Here is a 27,098-nt window from a genome sequence, read left to right on the forward strand (position 1 = left end):
AAACTGTGCATCAAAGGACACTATAAAGAGAGTGAAAAGACAACCCACAGATTATGAAAAAATATTTCCAAATCATATATCTGAAGTGGTATTAACATCCACAGTATTATATAAGAAAATCCCAGAACTCAACAACAAAAAACAAATTTAAGAATAGTCGATGGTCTTGAATAGATATTTCTCCAGAGAAAATGTACAAATATCCAATAAGCACACAAAAAGAGGCTTAAAACACTATAGGGAAAACAAATCAAAACCAAAATGAGGTACCATTTCACACCCATTTTTATTACAAAAAAATGGGAAAAAATGAGTGCTGATGAGAATGTGGAGCTATTACAACCCTGGGTGTATTGCTGGTAGGAATATCAAATGGTGCGCCCACTGCAGAAAAACAATATGGTAATACCTCAAAAAGTTAAACAGAATTACCATATGACCCACGGCTCAGAGCCTAGAGCCTGGAGCCTGCTTTGGATTCTGTGTCTCCCTCTCTCTCTGCCCCTCCCCCATTCATGCTCTGTCTCTCTCTGCCTCTCAAAAATAAAGAAACATAATAAAAACAATTTTTTTAAAAGAATTACCATATGATCCAGCAATTCCACCTCTAAGTATATATCCAAAAGAAAGTCGGAAATCAAACAAATATTTGCACACAAATGTTCATACCAGGATTATTTACAACGGCCAAAATCCATCAAAAATAGGTGAACGGAAAAATAAAAGGAATAAAAGGAAATGATATTGCCTAAAAAGAAATGAAATTCTGACACATGCTATAACATAAATGAATTTTTAAAACATACTAAATGAGCAAGCCAGACACAACAAAAGGAAAAATATGTAATTCCACTTGGCTGATGTTCCTTGAACAAATTCATAGAGACAGAAAGAATAGAGGGCTGGAAGGGGGAGGGAATGCAGTTATTGTTTAATGGGTACAGTTTCTGTTTGGGAAATGATGAAAAAGTTCTGGAAATGGGGAGTGATGATGGTTGCACAAGAATGCCAATATATTTACCTAAACCCACTGAATTATACACTTAAAAATGGTAAAATGGTAAATTTTTTCTAATTTAATGTTTATTTTTGAGAGAGAGAGACAGAGCGTGAGTGGGGGAGGGGCAGAGAGAGAGAGGGAGACACAGAATCCTAAGCAGGTTCCAGGCTCTGAGCTGTCAGCACAAAGCTCAAAGTGGGGCTCAAACTCACGAGCCATGAGATCATGACCTGAGCCAAAGTTGGATGCCTAACCAACTGAGCCAAGGTGCCCCTAAAATGGTAAATATTTTAAAAGATATTTAATATTATCAAGTAAATATTATAAAAGAAAGTTGGTGTTGCACCTGGCCCCTAAAGACATGAGCAAAGAATGTACTAACTTCAGCACTGTTTACACTAGAGAAAATTTGGAAATAACCCAATTAATTATTCACAAAAAACAGAATGGATAGATTATATGTTCACATAAAAGAATACTATACAGCAGTTAAATGAATGAACTAGAGCAACATGAGTCAATATAAAGAAACTAAAAATAGTTCAAATGGAACTTTAGCTTTATCTACAAAATTCTAATAATCTAAAATTCTGAAACAATGACCATTAAATTTTAATTACCACCTTCATTAATAATAAAACAAGTATCTTCACATATTAGTCCACAAAACAATCCCCAACAAATTCAAAAAGATTGAAGTCATACCATGCATATTTTCTAACCACAATGCTATGAAACTATAAGTCGACCCCAACAAAAAGTCTGGAAAGACCACATTCACATGGAAGTGAAATAACATGCTACTAAACAATGAATGGGTCAACCAGGAAATTTAAAAAAGTACATTAAGGGTCGCCTGGGTGACTCAGTCGGTTAAGCATCTGACTCTTGATTTCACTTCAGGTCAGGATCTCATGGTCATGAGTCATGTAAGGCTCTGTGCTGAACATGGACCCTGCTTAAGATTATCCCTCTCTCCCTCTGGCCCTCCTAAGCACATGCCTGCCTCTCTCTCTCTCTCTCTCTCTCTCAAAAATAAAGTATATGGAAATGAATGAAACTGAAAACACAATGGCTCAAAACCTGTAGGAGGAAGCAAAAGCAGTTCTAAAAGGAAAGCTTATAGCAATACAGGCATACCTCAAGAAGCAAGAAGAATCTCAAATAATTTAAATTTACAACTAAAGGAGCTAGAAAAACAAAAGCTAAATCCAACAGGAGGAAAATAATAAAAATTAGAGCAGAAATAAATGATACAGAAACTAAAAAAAAAAAAGAAAAGATTAATGAAACCAGGAGCTGGTTCTTTGAAAAGATAAATAAAATTGATAAATATCTAGCCACACTTATCAAGAAAAAGAGAGAAAGGACTCAAATGAATAAAATGACAAATGAGAGAGGAAAAATAACAATCAACACCACAGAAATACAAATAAGAGAGTATTATGAAAAAGTATATGCCAAAAAAATGGACAACCTACAAGAAAGGGATAAATTCCTAGAAACATAAATTACCAAAACTGAAACAGGAAGAAATAGAATATTTGAACAGACCGATAGACAGCAAAAAAATTAAATCAATAATCAAAAAACTCCCAAGAAACACAAGTCCAGGACCAGATGGCTTTATAGATGGAATTCTATCAAACATTTAATAAAGAGTTAACACCTGGTTTTCTCAGACTATTCCAAACAGTAGAAAAGGAAGGAAAACACCCAAACTCATTCTATGAGGCCAGTATTACCCTAATACCAAAACAAGATAAAGACACCACTAAAAAAGATAGCCACAGGTCAACATCCCTGATGAACACAGATGCAAACATTCTCAACAAAACACCAGCAAACCGAATCCAACAGTACATTAAAAAATCACTCACCATGATCAAGTGAGATTATTCCTGGGATACAAGTGTGGTTCAATATTCAAAAATCAATCAACATGATACATCACATCAATAAGAGGAAAGACAAAAATCATATAATTTCAATCGATGCAGAAAGAGCACCTGAGAAAGTTCAAAATTCACTTATGATAAAAACTCTCAACAAGTAAATTTAGAGGGAATATACCTCAACATAATAAGGGCCACATATGAAAACCCCACAGCTAATATCATCCTTTAATTTTTTTAATGTTTATTTTTGAGAGAGAGACAGAGCGTGAGCAGGGGAGGGGCAGAGAGAGAGGGAGGCACAGAATCCAAAGCAGGCTCCAGGCTCCCAGCTGTCAGCACAGAGCCCAACACAGGGCTCAAACTCACAAACCCTGAGATCATGACTTGAGCCAAAGCTGGACACTTGGCCAATTGAGCCATCCAGGTGCCCCTAATAACATCTTTAATGGGGAAAAACTGAGAGCTTTTGTTCCTAAGGTCAGGAACAAGACAGGGATGTCCACTCTCACTATTCTTGTTTTTAATGTTTTTATTTTTGAGAGAGAGAACATGAGTAGGGGAGGGGCAGAGAGGGGGAGACAGAGGATCCAAAGTGGGCTCCGCACTGACAGCAGCAGCCTGATGTGGAGCTCAAACTCACTAACTGTGAGATCATGACCTGAGCGAAAAACACTCAACAGACTGAGCCTCGAAGGCGCCCCCATTCTCACTACTTTTATTCAACATAGTACTAGATGTCCTAACCACTACTTTTATTCAATATAGTACTACATGTCCTAACCACAGCAATCAGACAACAGAAATAAAAGGCATCCAAATAGTCAAGGAAGAAGTTAAAACTTTTTGCAGATGACATCATACTACATATAGAAAACGTGAAGGACTCCACCAAAAAATTGCTAGCACTGATACACAAATGCAGTCAAGTCGCAGGATACAAAATCAATCTAACAAAATCTGCTGCACTTCTATACGATAAATAAATAAAATAAAGCATCAGAAAGAGAAATCAAGGAATCAATCTCATTTACAATCACACCAAAAATAAGATACTTAAGAATAAACCTAACCAATGAGGTGAAAGACCTGTATTCTGAAAACTGCAAAACATTGATGAAAGAAATTCAAGAGGATACAAAGAAATGGGAAGACATTCCATGCTCATGGATTGGAAGAACAAATATTGTTAAAATGTCTATATTACCCAAAGCAATCTACACATTTAGTACAATCCCTACCAAAATACCAACAGCTTTGATTTTTAAAACCAAATCTTTATTTTTTTAAGTAAGCTCTGCCCAATGTGGGGCTTGAACTAATGACCCTGAGATCAAGTCTCCCATGTTCTACTGACAGCCATCCAAGCAATCCAACAGCATTTTTCACAGAACTTGAACAAACAATCCTAAAATGTGTATGGAACCACAAAAGACCCTGAAGAGCAAAAGCAATCTTGAAAAATAAAACTAAAGCTGGAGGTATCACAATTCTGGACTTCAAGTTATATTACAAAGCTATAGTTCTCAAAACAGTACAGTATTGAAACAAAAACAGACACAAAGGTAAACAAAATAAAAACCCAAAAATAAACCCACAACTGTATGGTCAATTTTCAATAAGCAGGAAAAAATATCCAATGGGAAAACAACAGTCTCCTCAACAAATGGTGTTGGGAAAACCTGACAGGGACATGCAAAAGGATGAAACTAGACCACTTTCTTACACCACACACAAAAATAATTTCAAAATGGATTGAAGAAGTAAATGGGAGACAGGAAACCATAAAAATCCTAGAAGAAAGCATAGATAGTAAAGTCTCAGACATTAGCTGTAGCAATATTTTTCTAGATATGTCTCCTGAGGCAAGGGAAACAAAAGTAAAAATAAACTACTGAGCTTCATCAAAATAAAAAGCTTCTGCACATTGAAGGAGACCATCAACAAAACTAAAAGGATGCAGCACCTGGGTGGCTCACTTGGTTAAGCATCTTGACTCTGGATTTAAGCTCAGGTCATGATCTCATGGTTCCTGAGACCAAGCCCTGTGTTGGACTGTGCTGTGACAATGCAGAGCCTGCTTGGGATTCTCTCTCTCCCTTTCTTCTCTCTGCCTCTCCCCTACTTGTGCTCACTTGCTCATGTGCTCTCTCTCTCTCCCTCAAAATAAAAATTTTTTAAAAATCCTAAAAGGCAACCTAAGGAATGAGAGAAGACATTTGGAAACAACATATCTGATAAAGGGCTAGTATCCAAAATACATAAAGCTCTTTTACAACACCTGAAACCAAATAATCCAATTAGAAAATGGGCAGAAGACATGAACAGACATTTCTCCAAAGAAAATATTCAGATGGCAAACAGTCATAAGAAATGATGCTAGGGACACCTGGGTGGCTCAGTTGGTTAAGCATCTGACATGGTTTCAGCTCAGGTCATGATCTCATGGTCCTGGACTTCCAACCCCATGTTGGGCTCTGCACTGGCAGCGTGGAGCATGCTTGGGATTCTCTCCCCTCTCTCTGTCCCTCCCCACACTTCTCCCTCCCCGCCCTCTCTCAAAAGAAATAAGTAAATATTTTTTTTTAACTTTTTAATGTATATTTATCTTTGAGAGAGAGAGAGAGAGAGAGAGCGAGCAGGGGTGGGGCACAGAGAGACAGAGACAGAATCTGAAGCAGATTCCAGGCTCTGAGCTGTCAACACAGAGCCCGATGTGGGGCTCGAACTCACAAGCAGTGAGATCATGACCTGAGCTGAAGTCGGACGCTTAACCAACTGAGCTACCTAGGCATCCCTAAATAATTATTTTTTTTAAGAAGATGCTCAACAACACTCATCATCAGCGAAATGCAAATCAAAACTATTAAGTCAGAGAAAGACACTGTATGATTTTAGTCATGTGTGGAATTTAAGAAATGAAACAAACAAGCAAAGGGAAAAAAAGAGAAAAATTTAAAAACATACTCCTAATTACAGAGAACAAACTGATGGTTACCTGTGGGGAGGTGGATGGGAGGATGGGTTTAAATAGGTGATCAGGATTGAGGAGAGCATTTGTGATGAACACCAGATATGTGGAATTTTTTTTTTTTTTGCTTTTTTAAAAGTTTATTTATTTTGAGAGAAAGAATGCGAGCAGGGAAGGGCCAGCAAGAGAGGGGAGGGAGAGAGAGGGACACAGAGAGAGAGAAAGAACCCCAAGCAGTCTCCTCACTGTTAGTGCAGAGCCTGACACAGGCCCGAACTCATGACCCACGAGATCATGACCTGAGCCAAAATCAAGAGTCAGATGCTTAACAACTGAGCCACCCAGGAGCCACTCATGGAATTGATGAATCAGTGTATTTTACACCTGAAGCTAAGATAACACTGTATGCTAACTAACTAGAATTAAAGTAAAAACTTTAAATAAAAAACTTATCTTGTAAGCAGTGCCCTACAGGTCCCGGGATCCGAGGTGAACCTGGTTTGCACAGCCTGGTCCAGGGGAATGGAGGGTGGGATTAGAAGGTGTGAGGCAAAGCACACTTCCCAGGACCAAGTGCCCTGCTTCCTGCACTAGACCCTGTTCCCCACGCCCACCATGGCTACAATTCAGCAACTGGTAGGAAGATGGTTTTAAGGATTCTATGAAGGAAGAGTAAAGACATTCCTGAATATATTAAGGAAGGACAAATGGCAGTGGCACTGTGAAAAATGGGCACAAAGGCCAAGCCACATTGTGTCATCACTTCTGACAGCCAAGTCTCTCACCATAAAAACTGAGAACACTTTAGAACGGTTTTCTTGTAAAATGGGAAAGAGGTTTGAAGAAACGACAGCTGATGGCAGAAAAACTCAGAATGTATTCAACTGTCCATATAGTATATTGGTTCAACACCAGTAATGGAATGAGAAGGAAAGCACAATAAGTAGAAGATTAGGATATTATTGATGGAATGTATTATGAATGGTGTCACCGGTACCAGCATATACGAAAAAGTATAATGAAAATCCCACCATCACTTTAAAGAGGAATTAACTGTCAAAATGAACAAGCTCATTTCGATAAGCAAATCTCCATAATGCTGCATTTTTTTATTTCATTACTTTGTTCCATTATCTCTATCACAAACATTTTACACGTAACTACCCAAGAATTGACTTTATTAGGATCATCCCTTTGGTTAGTAGATAAATGTGTGCTAACAAACCCTAAGCAATGTAAAACACATTACTTTGCTCTGACTCCCTTACGGTAACTTTTGAAAAAATTGTCATCACCTAAAAGGTAAATAAAGTATGTGAAGAAATGGATATTAAACTACAAATTTATTAAATGCTAACAAAAAGTGTTTAATGTGGTTATCTTTTTGCCTATGAAATATTTAAGGGAAAAATGACTACTCATTGTAGAACAAGGTGCTATGAAATAGACACTCATATATGGCCAGTGGTACTACAAGGATTTAGAAAAGAACTTGGGAAAAGCCTTTGATCTTATCTTAAATAATTCTGCCTATATCTTAACTAAAGAAAATAATTCTAAATAAATAATTTTAATCACCAATGATAACAATCTATGAGTTATATACAGTGACAAAAAATCTATAATATGTATAATAATGTCTGAGTAAACAGGTATGAGTAAGTTATACTTTTCCAAAAATTTTCATCTTTCTTCATTTTCATCTTTATCATTTTTTTTAAATAAGAAATTTATTGTCAAATTGGTTTCCATACAACACACAGTACTCCTACCAACAGGTGTCCTCCTCAATACCCATCACCCACCCTCCCCTCCCTCCTACCCCCCATCAACCCTCAGTTTCTTCTCAGTTTTTAAGAGTCTCTTATGTTTTGGCTTCCTTCCTCTCTAACCTTTTTTTTTTTCCTTCCACTCCCCCAGGGTCTTCTGTTAAGTTTCTCAGGATGCATTAGCTAAGTTTTTAAATACACGGGTGTGTACATGAGGTTTTCCATATATACCCACAAGTGGAAAAGAAAAAATGTGGAAAGATGTATGCCCAATTATTTCATTAGTCATCATTTCTAGGGGTGGATTTATGAGGAACTTTCTTACTTTTTGCCTTTTTCCAATATATGAAATTTATTGTCAAATTGGTTTCCATACAACACCCAGTGCTCATCTCACACGGTGCCCTCCTCAATTCCCATCACCCACCCTCCCCTCCCTCCCACCCCCCATCAACCCTCAGTTTGTTCTGTTTCTAAGACTCTCTTATGCTTTGGCTCTCTCCCACTCTAACCTTTTTTTTTTCCTTCCCCACTCCCATGGGTTTCTGTTAAGTTTCTGAGGATCCACATAAGAGTGAAAACATCTGGTATCTATTTTTCTCTGTATGACTTATTTCACTTAGCATCACACTCTCCAGTTCCAGCCACGTTGCTACAAAGGGCCATATTTCATTCTTTCTCATTGCCACGTAGTACTCCATTGTGTATATAAACCAAAATTTCCTTATACATTCATCAGTTGATGGACATTTAAGCTCTTTCCATAATTTGGCTATTGTTGAGAGTGCTGCTATAAACATTGGGGTACAAGTGCCCCTATGCATCAGTACTCCTGTATCCCGTGGATAAATTCCTAGCAATGCTATTGCTGGGTCATAGGGTAGGTCTATTTTTAATTTTCTGAGGAAACTCCACACTGTTTTCCAGAGTGGCTGCACCAATTTGCATTCCCACCAACAGTGCAAGAGGGTTCCCGTTTCTCCACATAGACTCCAGCATCTATAGTCTCCTGATTTGTTCATTTTGGCCACTCTGACTAGCGTGAGGTGATATCTGAGTGTGGTTTTGATTTTTATTTCCCTGATGAGGAGCAACGTTGAGCATCTTTTCATGTGCCTGTTGGCCATCCGGATATCTTCTTTAGAGAAGTGTCTATTCATGTTTTCTGCCCATTTCTTCACTGGGTTATCTGTTTCTCGAGTGTGGAGTTTGGTGAGCTCTTTATAGATTTTGGATACTAGCCCTTTGTCCGATATGTCATTTGCATATATCTTTTCCCATTCCGTTGGTTGCCTTTTAGTTTTGTTGGTTGTTTGCTGTGCAGAAGCTTTTTATCTTCATAAGGTCCCAGTAATTCAATTTTGCTTTTAATTCCCTTGCCTTTGGGGATGTGTCGACTAAGAGATTGCTACGGCTGAGGTCAGAGAGGTCTTTTCCTGCTTTCTCCTCTAGGGTTTGGATGGCTCCTATCTCACATTCAGGTCCTTTATCCATTTTGAGTTTATTTTTGTGAATGGTGTGAGAAAGTGGTCTAGTTTCAACCTTCTGCATGTTGCTGTCCAGTTCTCCCAGCACCATTTGTTAAAGAGACTGTCTTTTTTCCATTGGATCTTCTTTCCTGCTTTGTCAAAGATGAGTTGGCCATAAGTTTGTGGGTCTAGTTCTGGAGTTTCTATTCTATTCCATTGGTCTATGTGTCTGTTTTTGTGCCAATACCATGCTGTCTTGATGATGACAGCTTTGTAGTGGAGGCTAAAGTCTGGGATTGTGATGCCTCCTGCTTTGGTCTTCTTCTTCAAAATTCCTTTGGCTATTAGGAGTGTTTTGTGGTTCCATACATATTTTAGGATTGCTTGTTCTAGTTTCGAGAAGAATGCTGGTGCAATTTTGATTGGGATTGCATTGAATGTGTAGATAGCTTTGGGTAGTATTGACATTTTGACAATATTTTTTCTTCCAATCCATGAGCAGGGAATGTCTTTCCATTTCTTTAAATCTTCTTCAACTACCTTCATAAGCTTTCTATAGTTTTCAGCATACAGATCTTTTATATCTTGGGTTAGATTTATTCTTAGGTATTTTACGCTTCTTGGTGCAATTGTGAATGGGATCAGTTTCTTTATTTGTCTTTCTGTTGCTTCATTGTTAGTGTATAAGAATGCAACTAATTTCTGTACATTGATTTTGTACCCTGCGACTTTGCTGAATTCATGTATCAGTTCTAGCAGACTTTTGGTGGAGTCTATCGGATATTCCATGTATAGTATCATGTCATCTGCAAAAAGTGAAAGCTTGACTTCATCTTTGCCAATTTGGATGCCTTTGATTTCCTTTTGTTGTCTGATTGCTGATGCTAGCACTTCCAACACTATGTTAAACAACAGCGGTGAGAGTGGATATCCCTGTCGTGTTCCTGATCTCAGGGAAAAAGCTCTCAGTTTTTCCCCGTTGAGGATGATGTTAGCTGTGGGCTTTTCATAAATGGCTTTGATGATGTGTAAGTATGTTCCTTCTATCCCGACTTTCTCAAGGGTTTTTATTAAGAAAGGGTGCTGAATTTTGCCAAAGGCTTTTTCTGCATCAATTGACAGGATCATATGGTTCTTATCTTTCATTAATGTGATGTATCACGTTGATTGATTTGAGAATGTTGAACCAGCCATGCATCCCAGGAATGAATCCCACTTTGTCATGGTGAATAATTCTTTTTATATGCTGTTGAATTCGATTTCCTAGTATCTTACTGAGGATTTTTGCATCCATATTCATCAGAGATATTGGCCTGTAGTTCTCTTTTTTGACTGGGTCTCTGGTTTGGGAATCAAAGGAATACTGGCTTCATAGAATGAGTCTGGAAGTTTTCCTTCCCTTTCTATTTCTTGGAATAGCTTGAGAAGGATAGGTATTATCTCTGCTTTAAACATCTGGTAGAACTCCCCTGGGAAGCCATCTGGTCCTGGACTCTTTTTTGTTGGGAGATTTTTGATAAACGATTCAATTTCTTCGCTGGTTATGGGTCTGTTCAAGCTTTCTATTTCCTCCTGATTGAGTTTTGGAAGAGTGTGGGTGTTCAGGAATTTGTCCATTTCTTCCAGGTTGTCCAATTTGTTGGCATATAATTTTTCATAGTATTCCCTGATAATTGTTTGTATCTCTGAGGGATTGGTTGTAATAATTCTACTTTCATCCATGATTTTTCTATTTGGGTCATCTCCCTTTTCTTTTTGAAAAGCCTGGCTAGAGGTTTGTCAATTTTGTTTATTTTTTCAAAAAACCAACTCTTGGTTTCGTTGATCTACTCTACAGTTTTTTTAGATTCTATATTGTTTATTTCTGCTCTGATCTTTATTATTTCTCTTCTTCTGCTGGGTTTAGGCTGCCTTTGCTGTTCTGCTTCTATTTCCGTTAGGTGTGTTGTTAGATTTTGTATTAGGGATTTTCTTGTTTCTTGAGATAGGCCTGGATTGCAAAGTATTTTCCTCTCAGGACTGCCTTCACTGCATCCCAAAGCGTTTGGATTGTTGTATTTTCATTTTCGTTTGTTTCCATATATTTATTAATTTCTTCTCTAATTGACTGGTTGACCCACTCATTCGTTAGTAGGGTGTTCTTTAACCTCCATGCTTTTGGAGGTTTTCCAGACTTTTTCCTGTGGTTGATTTCAAGCTTCAGAGCATTGTGGTCTGAAAGTATGCATGGTATAATTTCAATTCTTGTATACTTATGAAGGACTGTTTTGTGACCCAGTATATGATCTACCTTGGAGAATGTTCCATGTGCACTCGAGAAGAAAGTATATTCTGTTGCTTTGGGATGCAGAGTTCTAAATATATCTGTCAAGTCCATCTGATCCCTTGTTTCTTTATTGACCGTGTGTCTAGATGATCTATCCATTTCTGTAAGTGGGGTGTTAAAGTCCCCTGCAATTACCACATTCTTATCAATAAGGTTGCTTGTGTTTATGAGTAATTGTTTTATATATTTGGGGGCTCCGGTTTCGGCGCATAGACATTTATAATTGTTAGCTCTTCCTGATGGATAGACCCTGTATAATGCCCTTCTTCATCTCGTTACAGCCTTTAATTTAAGGTCTAGTTTGTCTGATATAAGTATGGCTACTCCAGCTTTCTTTTGGCTTCCGGTAGCATGATAAATAGTTCTCCATCCCCTCACTCTCAATCTAAAGGTGTCCTCAGGCCTAAAATGAATCTCTTGTAGACAGCAAATAGATGGGTCTTGTTTGTTTTTTTTTTTTAATTTTTTTTTTAACGTTTATTTATTTTTGAGACAGAGAGAGACAGAGCATGAACGGGGGAGGGTCAGAGAGAGGGAGACACAGAATCTGAAACAGGCTCCAGGCTCTGAGCTGTCAGCACAGAGCCCGACGCGGGGATTGAACTCACTGACCGCAAGATCATGACCTGAGCTGAAGTCGGCCGCTTAACCGACTGAGCCACCCAGGCGCCCCGGGTCTTGTTTTTTTATCCATTCTGATACCCTATGTCTTTTGGTTGGCGCATTTATTCCATTTACATTCAGTGTTATTATCGAAAGATACGGGTTTAGAGTCATTGTGATGTCTGTATGTTTTATGCTTGTAGTGATGTCTCTGGGACTTTGTCTCACAGGGTCCCCCTTAGGATCTTTTGTAGGGCTGGTTAAGTGGTGACAAATTCCTTCAGTTTTTGTTTGTTTGGGAAGACCTTTATCTCTCCTTCTATTCTAAATGACAGACTTGCTGGATAAAGGATTCTCGGCTGCATATTTTTTCTGTCTAGCACCCTGAAAATCTCGTGCCAATTCTTTCTGGCCTGCCAAGTTTCAAAAGAGAGATCAGTCACGAGTCTTATAGGTCTCCCTTTATATGTGAGGGCACGTTTACCCCTTGCTACTTTCAGAATTTTCTCTTTATCCTTGTATTTTGCCAGTTTCACTATGATATGTCGTGCAGAAGATCGATTCAAGTTACGTCTGAAGGGAGTTCTCTGTGCCTCTTGGATTTCAATGCCTTTTTCCTTCCCCAATTCAGGGAAGTTCTCAGCTATTATTTCTTCAAGTACCCCTTCAGCACCTTTCCCTCTCTCTTCCTCCTCTGGGATACCAATTATGCGTATATTATTTCTTTTTAGTGTATCACTTAGTTCTCTAATTTTCCCCTCATACTCCTGGATTTTTTTTAATTTTTTTTTTCAACGTTTATTTATTTTTGGGACAGAGAGAGACAGAGCATGAATGGGGGAGGGGCAGAGAGAGAGGGAGACACAGAATCGGAAACAGGCTCCAGGCTCCGAGCCATCAGCCCAGAGCCCGACGCGGGGCTCGAACTCATGGACCGCGAGATCGTGACCTGGCTGAAGTCGGCCGCTTAACCGACTGCACCACCCAGGCGCCCCAACTCCTGGATTTTTTTATCTTTTTCTGTAATTTTATCTTCTAGCTCACCTATTCTCTCCTCTGCCTCTTCAATCCGAGCCGTGGTCGTTTCCATTTTATTTTGCATCTCGTTTAAAGCGTTTTTCAGCTCCTGCTGACTATTCCTTAGTCCCTTGATCTCTGTAGCAAGAGATTCTCTGCTGTCCTCTATACTGTTTTCAAGCCCTGCGATTAATTTTATGACTATTATTCTAAATTCACCTTCTGTTATATTATTTAAATCCTTTTTGATCAGTTCATTAGCTGTTGTTATTTCCTGGAGATTCTTTTGAGGCGAATTCTTCCGTTTGGTCATTTTGAATAGTCCCTGGAGTGGTGCGGACCTGCAGGGCACTTCCCCTGTGCTGTGGTGTATAACTGGAGTTGGTGGGGGGGCCGCAGTCAGACCTGATGTCTGCCCCCAGCCCACCCTGGGGCCACAGTCAGACTGGTGTGTGCCTTCTCTTCACCTCTCCTAGGAGAGGGATTCACTGTGGGGTGGCGTGGCCCGTCCGGGTTACTTGCACACTGCCAGGCTTGTGGTGCTGGGGATCTGGCGTATTAGCTGGGGTGCACAGGGGCAGGAGGGGCAGGTTGGGCAGGTGTAGCTCGCTTCTCCTTAGGTGATCCACTTCAGGAGGGGCCCTGTGGCAGCAGGAGGGAGTCAGACCCACTGCCAGAGGGGTGGCTCCGCAGAAGCACAGCGTTGGGTGTTTGCGCGGAACAAGCAAGTCCCCTGGCAGGAACCGGTTCTCTTTGGGATTTTGGCTGGGGGATGGGCGAGGGAGATGGCGCTAGCTAGCACCTTTGTTCCCCGCCAAAGTGAGCTCTGTCGTCTCGGGGTTCAGCAACTCTCCCTCCCTTTGGCCTCCAGCCTTCCCGCTTTCCGAGCAGTGCTGTTAACTTATGACCTCCCAGATGCTAAGTCACGCTTGCTGTCGGAACACACTCCGTCTGGCCCCTCCACTTTTGCAAGCCAGACTTGGGGGCTCTGCTTGGCCGGCGAGCCGCCCGTCCACCCCTGCTCCCTCCTGCCAGTCCGTGCAGCACGCACCACCTCTCCACCCTTCTTACCCTCTTCTGTGGGCCTCTGGTCTGCGCTGGGCTCCGGAGACTCCATTCTGCTAGTCTTCTTGTGGTTTTCTGGGTTATTTAGGCAGGTGTAGGTGGAATCTAAGTGATCAGCAGGACGCGCGGTGAGCCCAGCATCCTCCTACGCCGCCATCTTCTGCCCCATCTTTATCATTTTATATATACTTATTGACATTAGTTTAATTTTTTAATAAAGCATTTTATGGACACATGAAATTACCTGAGTTCTCCCGTTCTACTGCTCATGTTTAAACCACTGCACTTACCACACTATCCTTACTTGGATGCAGGAACAACTAAAGATAACTTGCTAACAATAAGAGAAATAAATAATTTTAAAATCAATTCCTAAAACTTCCAACTAAAATTAGAACCTGATCCTCACAAAAACCAAGACCTGAAAGGGGTTACACAAACATTTAAAACAAAGAAGAGCACCAAAATTAAAGCCACAGCAATTATGCCATTTCACACAGGTCCATTTATTTAAGAAAATAAAAAAAAAAAAAAACACTAGCCACTCAGCTACAACATGTAAGGGGCTTACAAGTCCTCACTTTTATGCTGACAAGAAAAAAGATGAACTGAAAATCAGTATCTTAGATCATTTAGGGACATGAAGTCACAGGGCAAATCACTACCAAGAAATCCAGGGGCGCCTGGGTGGCTCAGTCAGTTAAGCATCCGACTTTGGTCAAGGTCATGATCTCGCGGTTTGTGAGTTCGAGCCCCACGTAGGGCTCTGTGCTGACAGCGCAGAGCCTGGAGCCTGCTTTGGATTCTGTGTCTCTCCATCTCTCAGCCCCTCACCTGCTCATGCTCTGTGTCTGTCTGTCTCTCAACAATAAATAAACTTTAAAAAAAATTTAAAAAAAAAAAAAGAAAACCAGAGAGACAGGCAGATACAGCTTATCTGGTATGGGAACACTTCAACAGTTAAGTTATGAATCATTAGAGGCTAAGAATGTATTAACTTGAGAGTTAAAACAAAATCCGGGAGTCCCAGTTTTAGGTGGGAGGCCCACACTTTGCTGGTTTTACCTCTAGGAGCCCCCATAAGGTTTTCAGGTTTAAACAGTTAAGATCTGTAGAAAATCCTCTTGTGCCTTTAGCAGAAGGGGAAAGTAGCCATACTGAAATAGCCCAGAGCATTCTCTTAACAAAGTCATGCTATCAAGGTATATTACTTTAATAGGACAAAATCTACCGGAAGGAAGAGCAATTCAATTAGACAACCTCAGCCACTTCTGGTCTTCCTGTTTCACCCAACAGTGGCGGACAGCTAAGAAATACATCTCAAGGCCTCAGCCCAAAGACTCAAGACCACTAAAAATAACTGAGATTTAATTTTAAGATTAAAGAATACTATCCCTCCCTAACTCCTTTATCACATTAACACAGATCCAGTATAATAACTGAATTTCAAGTGAGCACAATACAAACTTTGTTTTAGAAGGAATTCTTGGGGCGCCTGGGTGGCTCCATTGTCTGACTTCAGCTCAGGTCATGATCACGTGATTTGTGAGTTTGAGTCCCACATGAGGCTCTGTGCTGACAGCTCGAAGCTTGGAGTCTGCTTCAAATTCTTTCTCTCCCACTCTCTCTGCCTCTCCCCTTCTCGCATTATCTCTCTCTCTCTCCCAAAAAATAAACGTTAAACAAAAAAAAAGAAGGAATTCTTGAGGTGCCAGAGTGGCTCAGTCAATTAAGCGTCTGACTCCTGATTTTGGCTCAGGTCATGATCTCACAATTCCTGAGATCAAACCCCATCGATCCCCATGAGCCCAGAGTCGAGCTCTTGTCCTTGACAGCATGGAGTCCTCTTGGGATTCTTTTCTCCCTCTATCAAAATAAATATTTAAAAAAAGAAGTAATTCTTAGAGAAACAGAAAGAAAATAGGGAAAAAAGAATTATAACAAAGAAACTATAAGGGAATGAATCCTCTGGTACCTACAGCTACAGCAAACAATACATAGCCCAGTTCCTAGCTAGATTAACATAAAAGTTCACAAAGTTCACACTAAAAGTGAACAACTTCGGGACACCCGGGTGACTCAGTCAGTTAAGCATTCAAAACTTGGCTCATGTCATGATCTCGTGGTTCATAGGTTCGAGTCCCACATCAAGCTCTCTGCTGCCAGCGCAGGGTCTGCTTCAGATCCTCTGTTTCCTACTCTCTCTGCCCCTTCCCCACTTGCACTCACGCTCTCTCTCTCTCAAACATAAACAAATATTTAAATAAGTAAGTAAATAAATAAATAAATAAATAAAGCCAATATCCTCAATTCCCACTACCAGAAACATCTGGCTTCCAAAGAAATTACAAGTCATGCCAAAAGGCCAAAGGAGAGGTACTGGGTGGCTCAGTCAGTTAAGCATATGACTTCAGCTCAGGTCATGATCTCTAGGTTCCTGAGTTCAGGACTCATATCGGACTCTGTGCTGACAGCTCAGAGCCTGGAACCTGCTTCAGGTTCTGTGTCTCCATCTCTCTCTGCCCCTTCCCTGCTCACGCTCTCTCTCTCACTCAAAAAACAATAAACACGGGGCGCCTGGGTGGCGCAATCGGTTAAGCGTCCGACTTCAGCCAGGTCACGATCTCGCGGTCGGGGAGTTCGAGCCCCGCGTCAGGCTCTGGGCTGATGGCTCAGAGCCTGGAGCCTGTTTCCAATTCTGTGTCTCCCTCTCTCTCTGCCCCTCCCCCGTTCATGCTCTGCCTCTCTCTGTCCCAAAAATAAATAAACGTTGAAAAAAAAATTTTTTTTTAAAAATAAAAAAAAAATAAAAATAAAAAAAGAACAATAAACACTAAAAGACTTTTTTTTTAAAGGTCAAAAAAATAACAAAAGAAAGCAAGAAAAACCAAAATCTAAAGAAACAGAGAGCAGCAGAACCAGACTTATTTAAGACACAGACTTTTAGAATTATCAGGAGAATCTAAAATAACTATGGGTAATATGATAAGGACTCTAATGGAAGAAATAGACAACATGCAAGATCAGATGGGTAGTGTAAGCAGAGAGAGGAAAACTCTAATAAATAAACAAGAGGAAATGCTACAAATCTGAAACACTGTAAAAGAAATAAAGAATGCCTTTGATAGGCTCATTATTAGATTGAACACAGTCAAGGAAAGAATCAATGAGCTTGATGAGGAAAGAAACAGTGACACTGATAACATGTCAAAACAATCTTTCCAAGCAAACAACAAAAAACCTTTCCAAATTGAAATAAAACAAACAAAAAAAAATGGAACAGTACAACTAATAACTAGGGGTGCCTGGGTGGCTCAGTTGGTTGAGCATCCCACTCTTAATCTCAGTTCAGGTCATGATCTTGCAGTTCGTGAGATTGAGCCCTACATCAAGTTCTGTGTTGACAACGTGGAGTCTACTTGGGATTCTCTCTCTTCCTCTCTCACTTCCCCTTTCCTACTCCCACATGCATATGCCCACTCTCTCGCTCTCAAAACAAATCAAAAAGCTTTAAAAAATAACTTAAAACAAAAACTAATAACTGTAGGACAATTACAGAAATTGTAACATATATGTAACAGGAATACAAAGGACAAAAGAAAAAGGAGAAGAAGTGGTTGCAATAATGGTGGGAAAATCTTCCAAAATTAGTAACAGATACTGCAATGCAGTAAGCACAAAGAACACCAAAGCAGGATGAATACCAAGTATCTACACCTAGCAGTATCACATGCAAACAGAAAACCAAAGAGAGAAAAATATTAAAATTAGCCAGAAGAAAAAGACATCTTATCTACAGAAGAACAAAGATTAGCACTATATCTGATATGTTGTCAGAAACCACACAAGCAGAAAGAGAGTGGAATATTTTTAAAGTTGAAAGAAAAATAAAACACCAATCTAGAATAATGTATCCAGCAAAACAATCCCTCAAAAGTGAAAACAAACTACTCTTTCTCAACAAACAAAAGCTGCAGTAATCTATCAACAGTAGACTTGCCTTGCAAGAAACGTTAAAAGTTCTTCAGAGAGAAAAAAAATTATACAGGTCAGAAACACAGATCTACATGAAGGAAGAACATAAGAGAAGGAATAAATGAAGGTAAAATAACATCTTCTATTTTTCTTATTCCTAACCGACCTAATAGGTAACTATTCAAACTAATAGATGCAAAAATGTACTGGGTGATTATAGCTTATGGGTAAGGAAAGTAATCAAGAGAGAAGGGCCAACATGGCGGAGAAGTAAGGGCATCCAAAGTTCCCTCATCTCTCAAAGCAGTACTGAAGCCAAAGGACTTTAAACTCCAAGAGTCCAAAAGACAAAGAGACAAAAGTCACTTCCAGGGACCCACTGGGACAATCCGACCGGCCATAGGTGCATGACTGCAGACTGGGAGAGATAAAACAAATGGAGGGGAGGGATCCCCTTCTGCAGAGAGACAAAGAGAAGAGAAAGAGAGGCTAGAGAAGCATAGGGCTGTATCTGGACAAGAAAAAAAAAAAAAAAAAAACCTGGACCAGAGCGCAGAAGTTCGAATCTCTGAGGGGCTTTCTCCAGACTAGGGCCAGCTGCCCTGACTGCACACCTGGGGAGGAGGGGAGCCAGCCTCGGACTCATTGGCTAGGTCAGGGGCATGGTCCGCAGTAGGAGAAAGCAATCCCCTCCCTGGAGTGCTGTGAGACGAGGGTTTATATCCACTGGAAAGACAAAGACTGCCTGCACCCGCCAGCCAGAAATCATATATGGGACGGCACAGAGTGGCACTCCCCCAGTATGGGGTGCACTGTGCAGGAGTCTGAATCCCAGCCAAGCACCAGGGAGGCATGGGAGTTGGTGGAGCAGGACAAACCGCCCTGTTTACGCCTGCGGCACAGTGAGGACTGCTTGAACAGAGTGGTTTGGGACACCTGGTCCATGGAGGAGAGACTGGAGAGTCGTCATTTTTCTCCCATCACCAACAAGGTGGGGCTTCAGGGAATGGACAGCAGGCCCACAGTGGAGGCCGGACGGCATACACCAAACCACGCCCTTCTGTGGCTGATAACTGCATATCTACTCGAGCAGGACTGAAGTGACAACCACACAGCCCCTTCCCCAGATCAGTACTCTTGCACTGCCTGATTTAATTCTTGGGCAATTCTTATTATATAAACATATTCTTCCTTCCTTTCCTCCTTATCTCTTCCCTCCTCTAGTCTGGTTACTCTGGTTGTTGGTTTGTTTAAGCAGACATATTTTATCCTTTCTCTTGACACATGCTTTACACTTCCTTCTTTATTTTCCTTTCTCTCTGGCTTAAGCCATACAGTTTATGTCTGATCAATTTTATTTTCTCTTTTTCCCCACCTCCTTCCTTATTTTCCTTATGCTCTCTCTGGATTAAGCCATATAGTTTCTTTGCTCAATTTTATTTTCTTTTCTTTTTCCCCGCCTCCTTCTTTATTTTCCTTTCTCTCTCTCTCTGGATTAAGCCGTGGAGTTTCTCAGCCTGGCCAATTTTTGTTTTTTCTTTTCCCACTGCCCCTGTCATTTCTATCCTTGTATGGGATAAGGCCTCTTCCATCAACACTGCCTCCGCCCTGTTGTTGACTTACAGCTGAAGTTTCTGATTTTTTGTTTTTGGTTGTTTGTTTGTATGTTTTTGTTTTCTGTTTTTTTGTTTCTTTTTTGTTTGTTTTCCTTTCCAGGGCTACTTCAATGAAATCAAAGCACACCTGGTGGAGGGTCCACAACATCACTACAAGTAAGGAGATAAAGTAACCAAAGTCACAACAAAAGAGAGCAAGTAACACTCTCCAAAAAAAACACCTCCTGAAGGGCCAGCCCCGGGACAGTGTATGACCCCTCTTTAATATAGTAATGCTCACAGGTGCAGGCACATAACAAGCTTCTAAAACACATAAGGGACAGCAAACTAGCCAAAATGAGAAAACAGAAGAATTCTCCTCAAAAGAAATTCCAGGAAGAAATGACAGCTAAAGAATTGATCTAAACACATATAAACAATTTAATTGAACAAGAATTTAGAATAATAGTAATAAGACTAATTGCTGGGCTTGAAAAAAGCATAGAAGACAGCAGAGAATCTACTGCTGCAGAGATCAAGGAAATAAAAAATAGTCATAATGAATTAAAAAATGCTGTAAATGAGGTGCAAAATAAAGTAGAGGTGGTGACAGTGACGACTAAAGAGGCAGAGGGAGGAATAGGTGAAATAGAAGATGAATTTATGGAAAAAGATGAAGCTTACAAAAAGATAAAAAATTCTGGATCACGAGGGGAGAATTAGACAACTAAGTGATTCGATGAAAGGGAACAATATACGTATCATAGGAGTTCCAGATGAAGAGAGAGAGAAAGGGGCCAAGGTGTACTTGAACAAATCTAGCTGAGAACTTCCCCAATCTGGGGAAGGAAACAGACACTGAAATCCAGGATGCACAGAGAACTCCCTTCAGATGTAACTTGAATCGATCCTCTGCATTACATATCATAGTGAAACTAGCAAAATACAAAGACAGAGAATTCTGAAAGCAGTTAGGAATAAACAGGCTTTAATCTCCAAGGGTAGACACATAAGAGTAGTAGCAGACCTAACTACTGAAACTTGGCAGGCCAAAAAGGAGTGGCAGGAAATTTTCTTTGTGCTGAATAGGAAAAATATGCAGCCAAGAATCCTTTATCCAGCAAGCCTGTGGTTCAGAAAAGTAACACATAAAGGTTTTCCCAAACAAAAATTGAAGGAATTCACCACTAAACCAGCCCTACAAGAGATCCTAAGAGGGACTCTGCTGCAAAGACCACAAAGGACCAGAGACATCACTACAAGCATGACACCTACAGAGAACACAATGAATCTAAACCCTTATCTTTCAATAACATTGAATGTAAATGGACTAAATGCTCCAATCAAAATACATAGGGTATCAGAATGGATAAAAAAATAAGACCCATTTATTTGCTGTCTACAAGAGACCCATTTTAGAACTGAGGACACCTTCAGATTGAAAGTGAGGGGATGGAGAACCATCTATCATGCTACTGAAGTCAAAAGAAAGCTGGAGTAGCCATTTTTATATAAGACAAACTAGATTTTAAATTAAAGGCTATAACAACAGTTGAAGAAGGGCATTATATAATAATTACAGGGTTTATCCATCAAGAAGAGCTAACAATTATAAATGTTTATGCACCAAATTCGGTAGCACCCAAACATATAAAACAATCACAAAAATAAGCAATCTTATTGTAAAGAATGTGGTAAATGCAGGAAACATTAAAACTCCACTTACAACAATGGACAGATCATCTAGACAGAAAATCAGTAAAGACCCAATGGCCCTGAATGATACACTGGATGAGACAGACTTGACAGATATATTTAGAACTTTTCATCCTAAAGAAGCATAATACACATTCTTCTCGAGTGCACATGGAAGACTCTCCATGATAGATCACATACTGGGTCACAAAAAATCCCTCAATAAATATAAAATAACTGAGACCATACCATGCACACTGTCAGAACACAATGCTATGAAACTTGAAATCAACCACAGGAAAAGTCTGCAAAACCTCCAAAAGCATGAAGGTTAAAGAACATCCTACTAAAGAACAAATGGGTCAACCAGGTAACTAAAGAAGAAATTTTTTAAAAATATGGGAACAAATGAAAATGAAAAGAAAACAATCCAAACCCTTTGGGATGCAGCGAAGGCAGTCCTGAGAGGAAAATACATTGCAATCCAGGCCTATCTCAAGAAACAAGAAAAATCCCAAATACAAAATCTAACAGCACACCTAAAGGAAATAGAAGCAGAACAGCAAAGATACCCCAAACCCAGCAGAAGAGAAATAATAAAGATAAGAGCAGAAATAAACAAAATAGAATCTAAAAAAAACTGTAGAGCAGATCAATGAAACCAAGAATTGGTTTTTTGAAAAAATAAACCAAATTGATAAATCTCAAGCCAAGCTTCTCAAAAAGGAAAGACGACCCAAATAGATAAAATCACAAATAAAAATGGATTTATCACACCCAATCCATCAGAAATACAAGCAATTATCAGAGAATACTATGAAAAATTGTATGCCAACAAACTGCTCAACCTGGAAGAAATGGACAAATTCCTAAACACTGACACACTACCAAAACTAAAATGGGAAGAAATAGAAAATTTGAATAGATCCATAACTAGTGAAGAAATTTAATCAGTTATCAAAAATCTCGCAACAAACAAGTGTCCTAGACCAGATGGCTTCCCTGGGGAATGCTACCAGACATTTAAAGCAGAGTTAATAACTATCCTTCACAAGCTGTTCCAAAATAGGGAAGGAAAACTTCCAGGCTCATTCTATGAAGCCAGCATTACCTTGATTCCCAAACTAGACAGAGACCCCACAAAAAAGGAGAACTACAGGCCAATATCTCTGATGAACATGGATGCAAAAATTCTCAACAAGATACTAGCAAAATGAATTCAACAGCATATAAAAATAATTATTCACCATGATCAACTGGGATTCATTCCCGGGCTGCAGGGTTGGTTCAGTATTCACAAATCAATCAGTGTGATACATCACATTAATAAAAGAAAGGATAAGAACCATATGATCCGGTCAATAGATGCAGAAAAAGCATTTGACAAAATACAACATCCTTTCTTAATAAAAACCCTCAAGGGGAGCATGGGTGGCTCAGTCGGTTAAGCTTCTGACTTCGGCTGAGGTCATGATCTCACAGTTCATGAGTTCAAGCCCTGCGTCGGGCTCTTTGCTGACTGCTCAGAGCCTGGAGCCTGTTTCAGATTCTGTGTCTCCCTCTCTCTCTGCCCCTTCCCCACTTATGCTCTGTCTCCCTCTGTCTCAAAAATAAATAAATAAATAAAAACATTAAAATAGTGTTTAAAAAAAAAAAACCCTCAAGAAAGTTGGGATAAAAGGAACATACTTAAACATCATAAAAGCCATATATGAAAAGCCCCCAGCTAATATCCTCCTCAATGGGGAAAAACTGAGAGCTTTCCCTCTGAGATCAGGAACACGACAGGGATGCCCACTCTCACCACTGTTGTTTAACATAGTGTTGGAAGTCCCAGCATCGGCAATCAGACAACAAAATGAAATAAAAGGCATCAAAATTGGCAAAGAAGACAAACTTTCACTTTTCGGAGACATGATATTCTGCATGGAAAACCTGAAAGACTCCACCAAAAGAGTTGGATTCAGCAAAGTCACGGGGTACAAAATCAATGTACAGAAATCAGTTGCATTCTCATACACTAATAATGAAGTCACAGAAAGAGAAACAAAGAAATTGATCCCATTTACAATTGCACCAAGAACCATAAAATACCTATGAATAAACCTAACCAAAGATGTAAAAGATCTGTATGCTAAAAACTATAGAAAGCTTATGAAGGAAATTGAAGAAGACACAAAGAAACGGAAAAACATTCCATGCTCATGGACTGGAAGAATAAATATTGTTAAAATGTCAATACTACCCAGAGCAAGCTACACATTCAATGCAATCCCAATCAAAACTGCATCAGCATTCTTCTCAAAATTAGAACAAACAATCCTAAAATTTGTATGGAACCACAAAAGACCCCAAAGAGCCAAGGTAATATTAAAGAAGAAAACCAAAGTGGGAGGCATCATGATCCCAGACTTTAGCCTCTACTACAAAGCTGTAATCATCAAGACAGCATGGTGTTGGCACAAAAAAAGACACATAAACCAATGGAATAGAATAAAGAACCCAGAATTGAACCCACAGATGTATGGCCAACTAATCTTTGACAAAACAGGAAAGAGAATCCAATGGAAAAAAGACAGTCTCTTCAGCAAATGGTGCTGGGAGAACTGGACAGAAACATGTAGAAGAATGAAACTAGACCACTTTCTTACACCACTCACAAAAATAAACTCAAAATGGATTAAAGACCTAAATGTGAGACAGGAAACCATCAAAACCCTACAGGAGAAAGCAGGCAACAACCTCTTTCACCTCATCCACAGCAATTTCTTGCTCAACACAGCTCCAAAGGCAAGGGAATTAAAAGCACAAATGAACTATTGGGACCTCATCAAGATAAAATGCTTCTGCACTGCAAAGGAAACAATCAACACAACTAAAAGGCAGCCAACGGAATGGGAAAAGATATTTGCAAATGACATATTGGATAACGCACTAGTATCCAAAACCTATAAAGAACTCACCAAACTCCACAGCCTAAAAACAAATAATCCAGTGAAGAAATGGGCAGAAGACATGAATAGACACTTCTCCAAAGAAGAGATCCAGATGGCCAACAGACACAAGAAAAGATGGCCAACATCACTCATCATCAGGGAAATACAAATCAACGCCACACTGAGATACCACCTCACACCAGTCAGAGTGGCTAAAATGAACTCAGGAAACAACAGATGCTGGCGAGGATGTGGAGAAACAGGAACCCTCTTGCACTGTTGGTAGGAATTCAAACTGGTGCAGTCGCTATGGAAAGCAGTGTCGAGGTTCCTCAAAAAATTAAAAGTAGAACTACCCTATGAACAAGCAATAGCACTACTAGGAATTTATTTAAGGGATATAGGAGTGCTGATGCACAGGGACACATGTACCCCAACATTTATAGCCGTGCTTTCAACAATAGCCAAATTATGGAAAGAGCCTAAATGTCCATCAACTGATGAATGGATAAAGAAGATGTGGTTTATATATACAATGGCATACTACTTGGCAATGAGAAAGAATGAAATATGGCCTTTTGCAGCAACGAGGATGGAACTGCAAGTTATTATGCTGAGTGAAATAAGTCAGTCAGAGAAGGACAGATATGTTTTCACTCATATGTGGATCTTGAGAAACTGAACAGAAAACCATGGGGGAAGGGAAGGGGAAAAAAAAAGTTACAGAGAGGGAGGGAGGCAAACCACAAGAGACTCTTAAATACAGAGAACAAACTGAGGAGAGGGAAAATGGGTGATGAGCATTGAGGAGGGCACTTGCTGGGATGAGCATTGAGGAGGGCACTTGCTGGGATGAGCACTGGGTGTTGTATGTAAGCCAATTTGACAATTAATTATATTTGAAAAAAAGGAAAAGAAATCAAGAATACTGTTACAAGGTACCTATACTACTTGTGAAGTGATATACAGGTATCCCCCACTTTTCTAATGTTAGTGTCATGCTACTTCACTTTTATGAAAGACCTACATTAATATTTGTTTTAACTAATCAAAAGAAATTCAAAGAGGATTCTGACTCTTACAGAAAAGAGCAAAAAGTGAAAACAGCATTTAACGTTTGTTCTGCAGCAAGCTGTTATTACAGAGACAGTACACACGCTGAGCAGCAATAGTAGCACTGCCAAGCTCCTTCCCTGGGAACTACACCCAGCCTCTATCTTTTAACTGTGTTTCCGAGCATTTGTGCTTTATCTCAATTCATCTTGTGAATCCATTAGTAAGGTGTGTCCTAAGGTATCAGGAAAAGCCTAAAAAGAGGTTTTTCTGGGGGGTCTGGGAATGCTTTAAATTTTTTCCATACAAATTAATTGTAATTGCTTCTTCATGGTAAGCTATTTCAGCTTATGAAAGGTTTCATAAGAACACTCTTCTTTAAGATAGTAGGGGAAAACTTTAGTGTTATTTAAAAGTGGACCAGGGGCGCCTGGGTGGCGCAGTCGGTTAAGCGTCCGACTTCAGCCAGGTCACGATCTCACAGTCCGTGAGTTCGAGCCCCGCGTCAGGCTCTGGGCTGATGGCTCGGAGCCTGGAGCCTGTTTCCGATTCTGTGTCTCCCTCTCTCTCTGCCCCTCCCCCGTTCATGCTCTGTCTCTCTCTGTCCCAAAAATAAATAAAAACGTTGAAGAAAAAAGAAAAAAAAAGTGGACCCAACTCTTGGTTTAGACTCAGGTCATGATCTCATGGTTTGTGAGATCCAGCCCTGCTTCAGGCTGACAGTACAGAGCCTGCTTCGGATTCTCTCTCTCCCCCTCCCCTGCTTGCTCTCACTCTCTCTCTCTGTCTCTCTCTCTCTTTCTCTCTCTCAAAAAAATAAATATCTTTTAAATGTTCAATTAAAACCAAAGGTGAAAGGGGGAAGTTGAAAAAGGAAACAAATGCAAGCATGGTACATATTAATCCAAATCTATATCAAATTTCACTTTAAATGTGAATGATGAATACACCAACTAAAACAGGGTGTCATATTATCAGGGTGTCATTTATCTCCAAGAAACCCACTTTAAATATAGACATTGATTACAAATAAAGGGATGCTAGGAAAAATGGGGAGTTGTTATTTAATGGGTATAGAAAATATTACGGAGACTGGTTACACAACAATGGAAATGTATTTAACGCTACTGAAATATACACTTAAAGGAGTTAAAATGACAAATTTTATAATATGTATTTAACCATATATTTTGTTTTTTAAATAAAGGGATGGGGGCGCCAGGGTGGCTCAGTCGGTTAAGCATCCGTCTCTTGATTTCAGCTCAGGTCATGATCTCATGGTTGGTGAGTTCAAGCCCCACGTTGGGCTCTGTGCTGACAGTGAGAAGCCTGCTTGGGATTCTCTCTCTCCCTCTCTCTCTCTGCCCCTCTCCTGATCACGTACATTCCCCCTCAAAAATAAATAAAATAAACATCTGAAAAAAATAAAAGTTACAAAAAATATTTTTTAGCATTTTAAATCTTCAAGTATCTTCCTTTTCTAAGGACACAGAACTACTATAAGAGACCAGTTTCAGTTCATCTGACTCCATGTCTAATCCAAGAAAGCAGCTAACAGTTTAAAATATATCACTCTGATAATCTACTTGAAAAAACATACAACTTTGTACATTTGCCCACTTTACTCCTGCTTTAAATACCAAGAATCAGTGCACCTGGGTGGCTCGGTCAGGTAAGCAGCTGACTTCAGCTCAGGTCATGATCTCACAGTTCGTGAGTTCGACCCCAC

General features: G+C 39.8%; 1 protein-coding gene and 1 pseudogene across 11 annotated transcripts in view; one reads left to right on the forward strand and one right to left on the reverse strand.

The window, feature by feature from the left end:
* The window catches only part of ATRX (ATRX chromatin remodeler), a 313,439-nt gene that overhangs the window by 262,530 nt on the left and 23,811 nt on the right, over nucleotides 1-27,098 (reverse strand). The window lies entirely within an intron of this gene.
* LOC122477259 lies at nucleotides 6,482-7,363 on the forward strand (annotated as a pseudogene).

Source organism: Prionailurus bengalensis, chromosome X (genome assembly GCF_016509475.1).
Source record: "Prionailurus bengalensis isolate Pbe53 chromosome X, Fcat_Pben_1.1_paternal_pri, whole genome shotgun sequence".
NCBI classification, from domain to species: domain Eukaryota; kingdom Metazoa; phylum Chordata; class Mammalia; order Carnivora; family Felidae; genus Prionailurus; species Prionailurus bengalensis.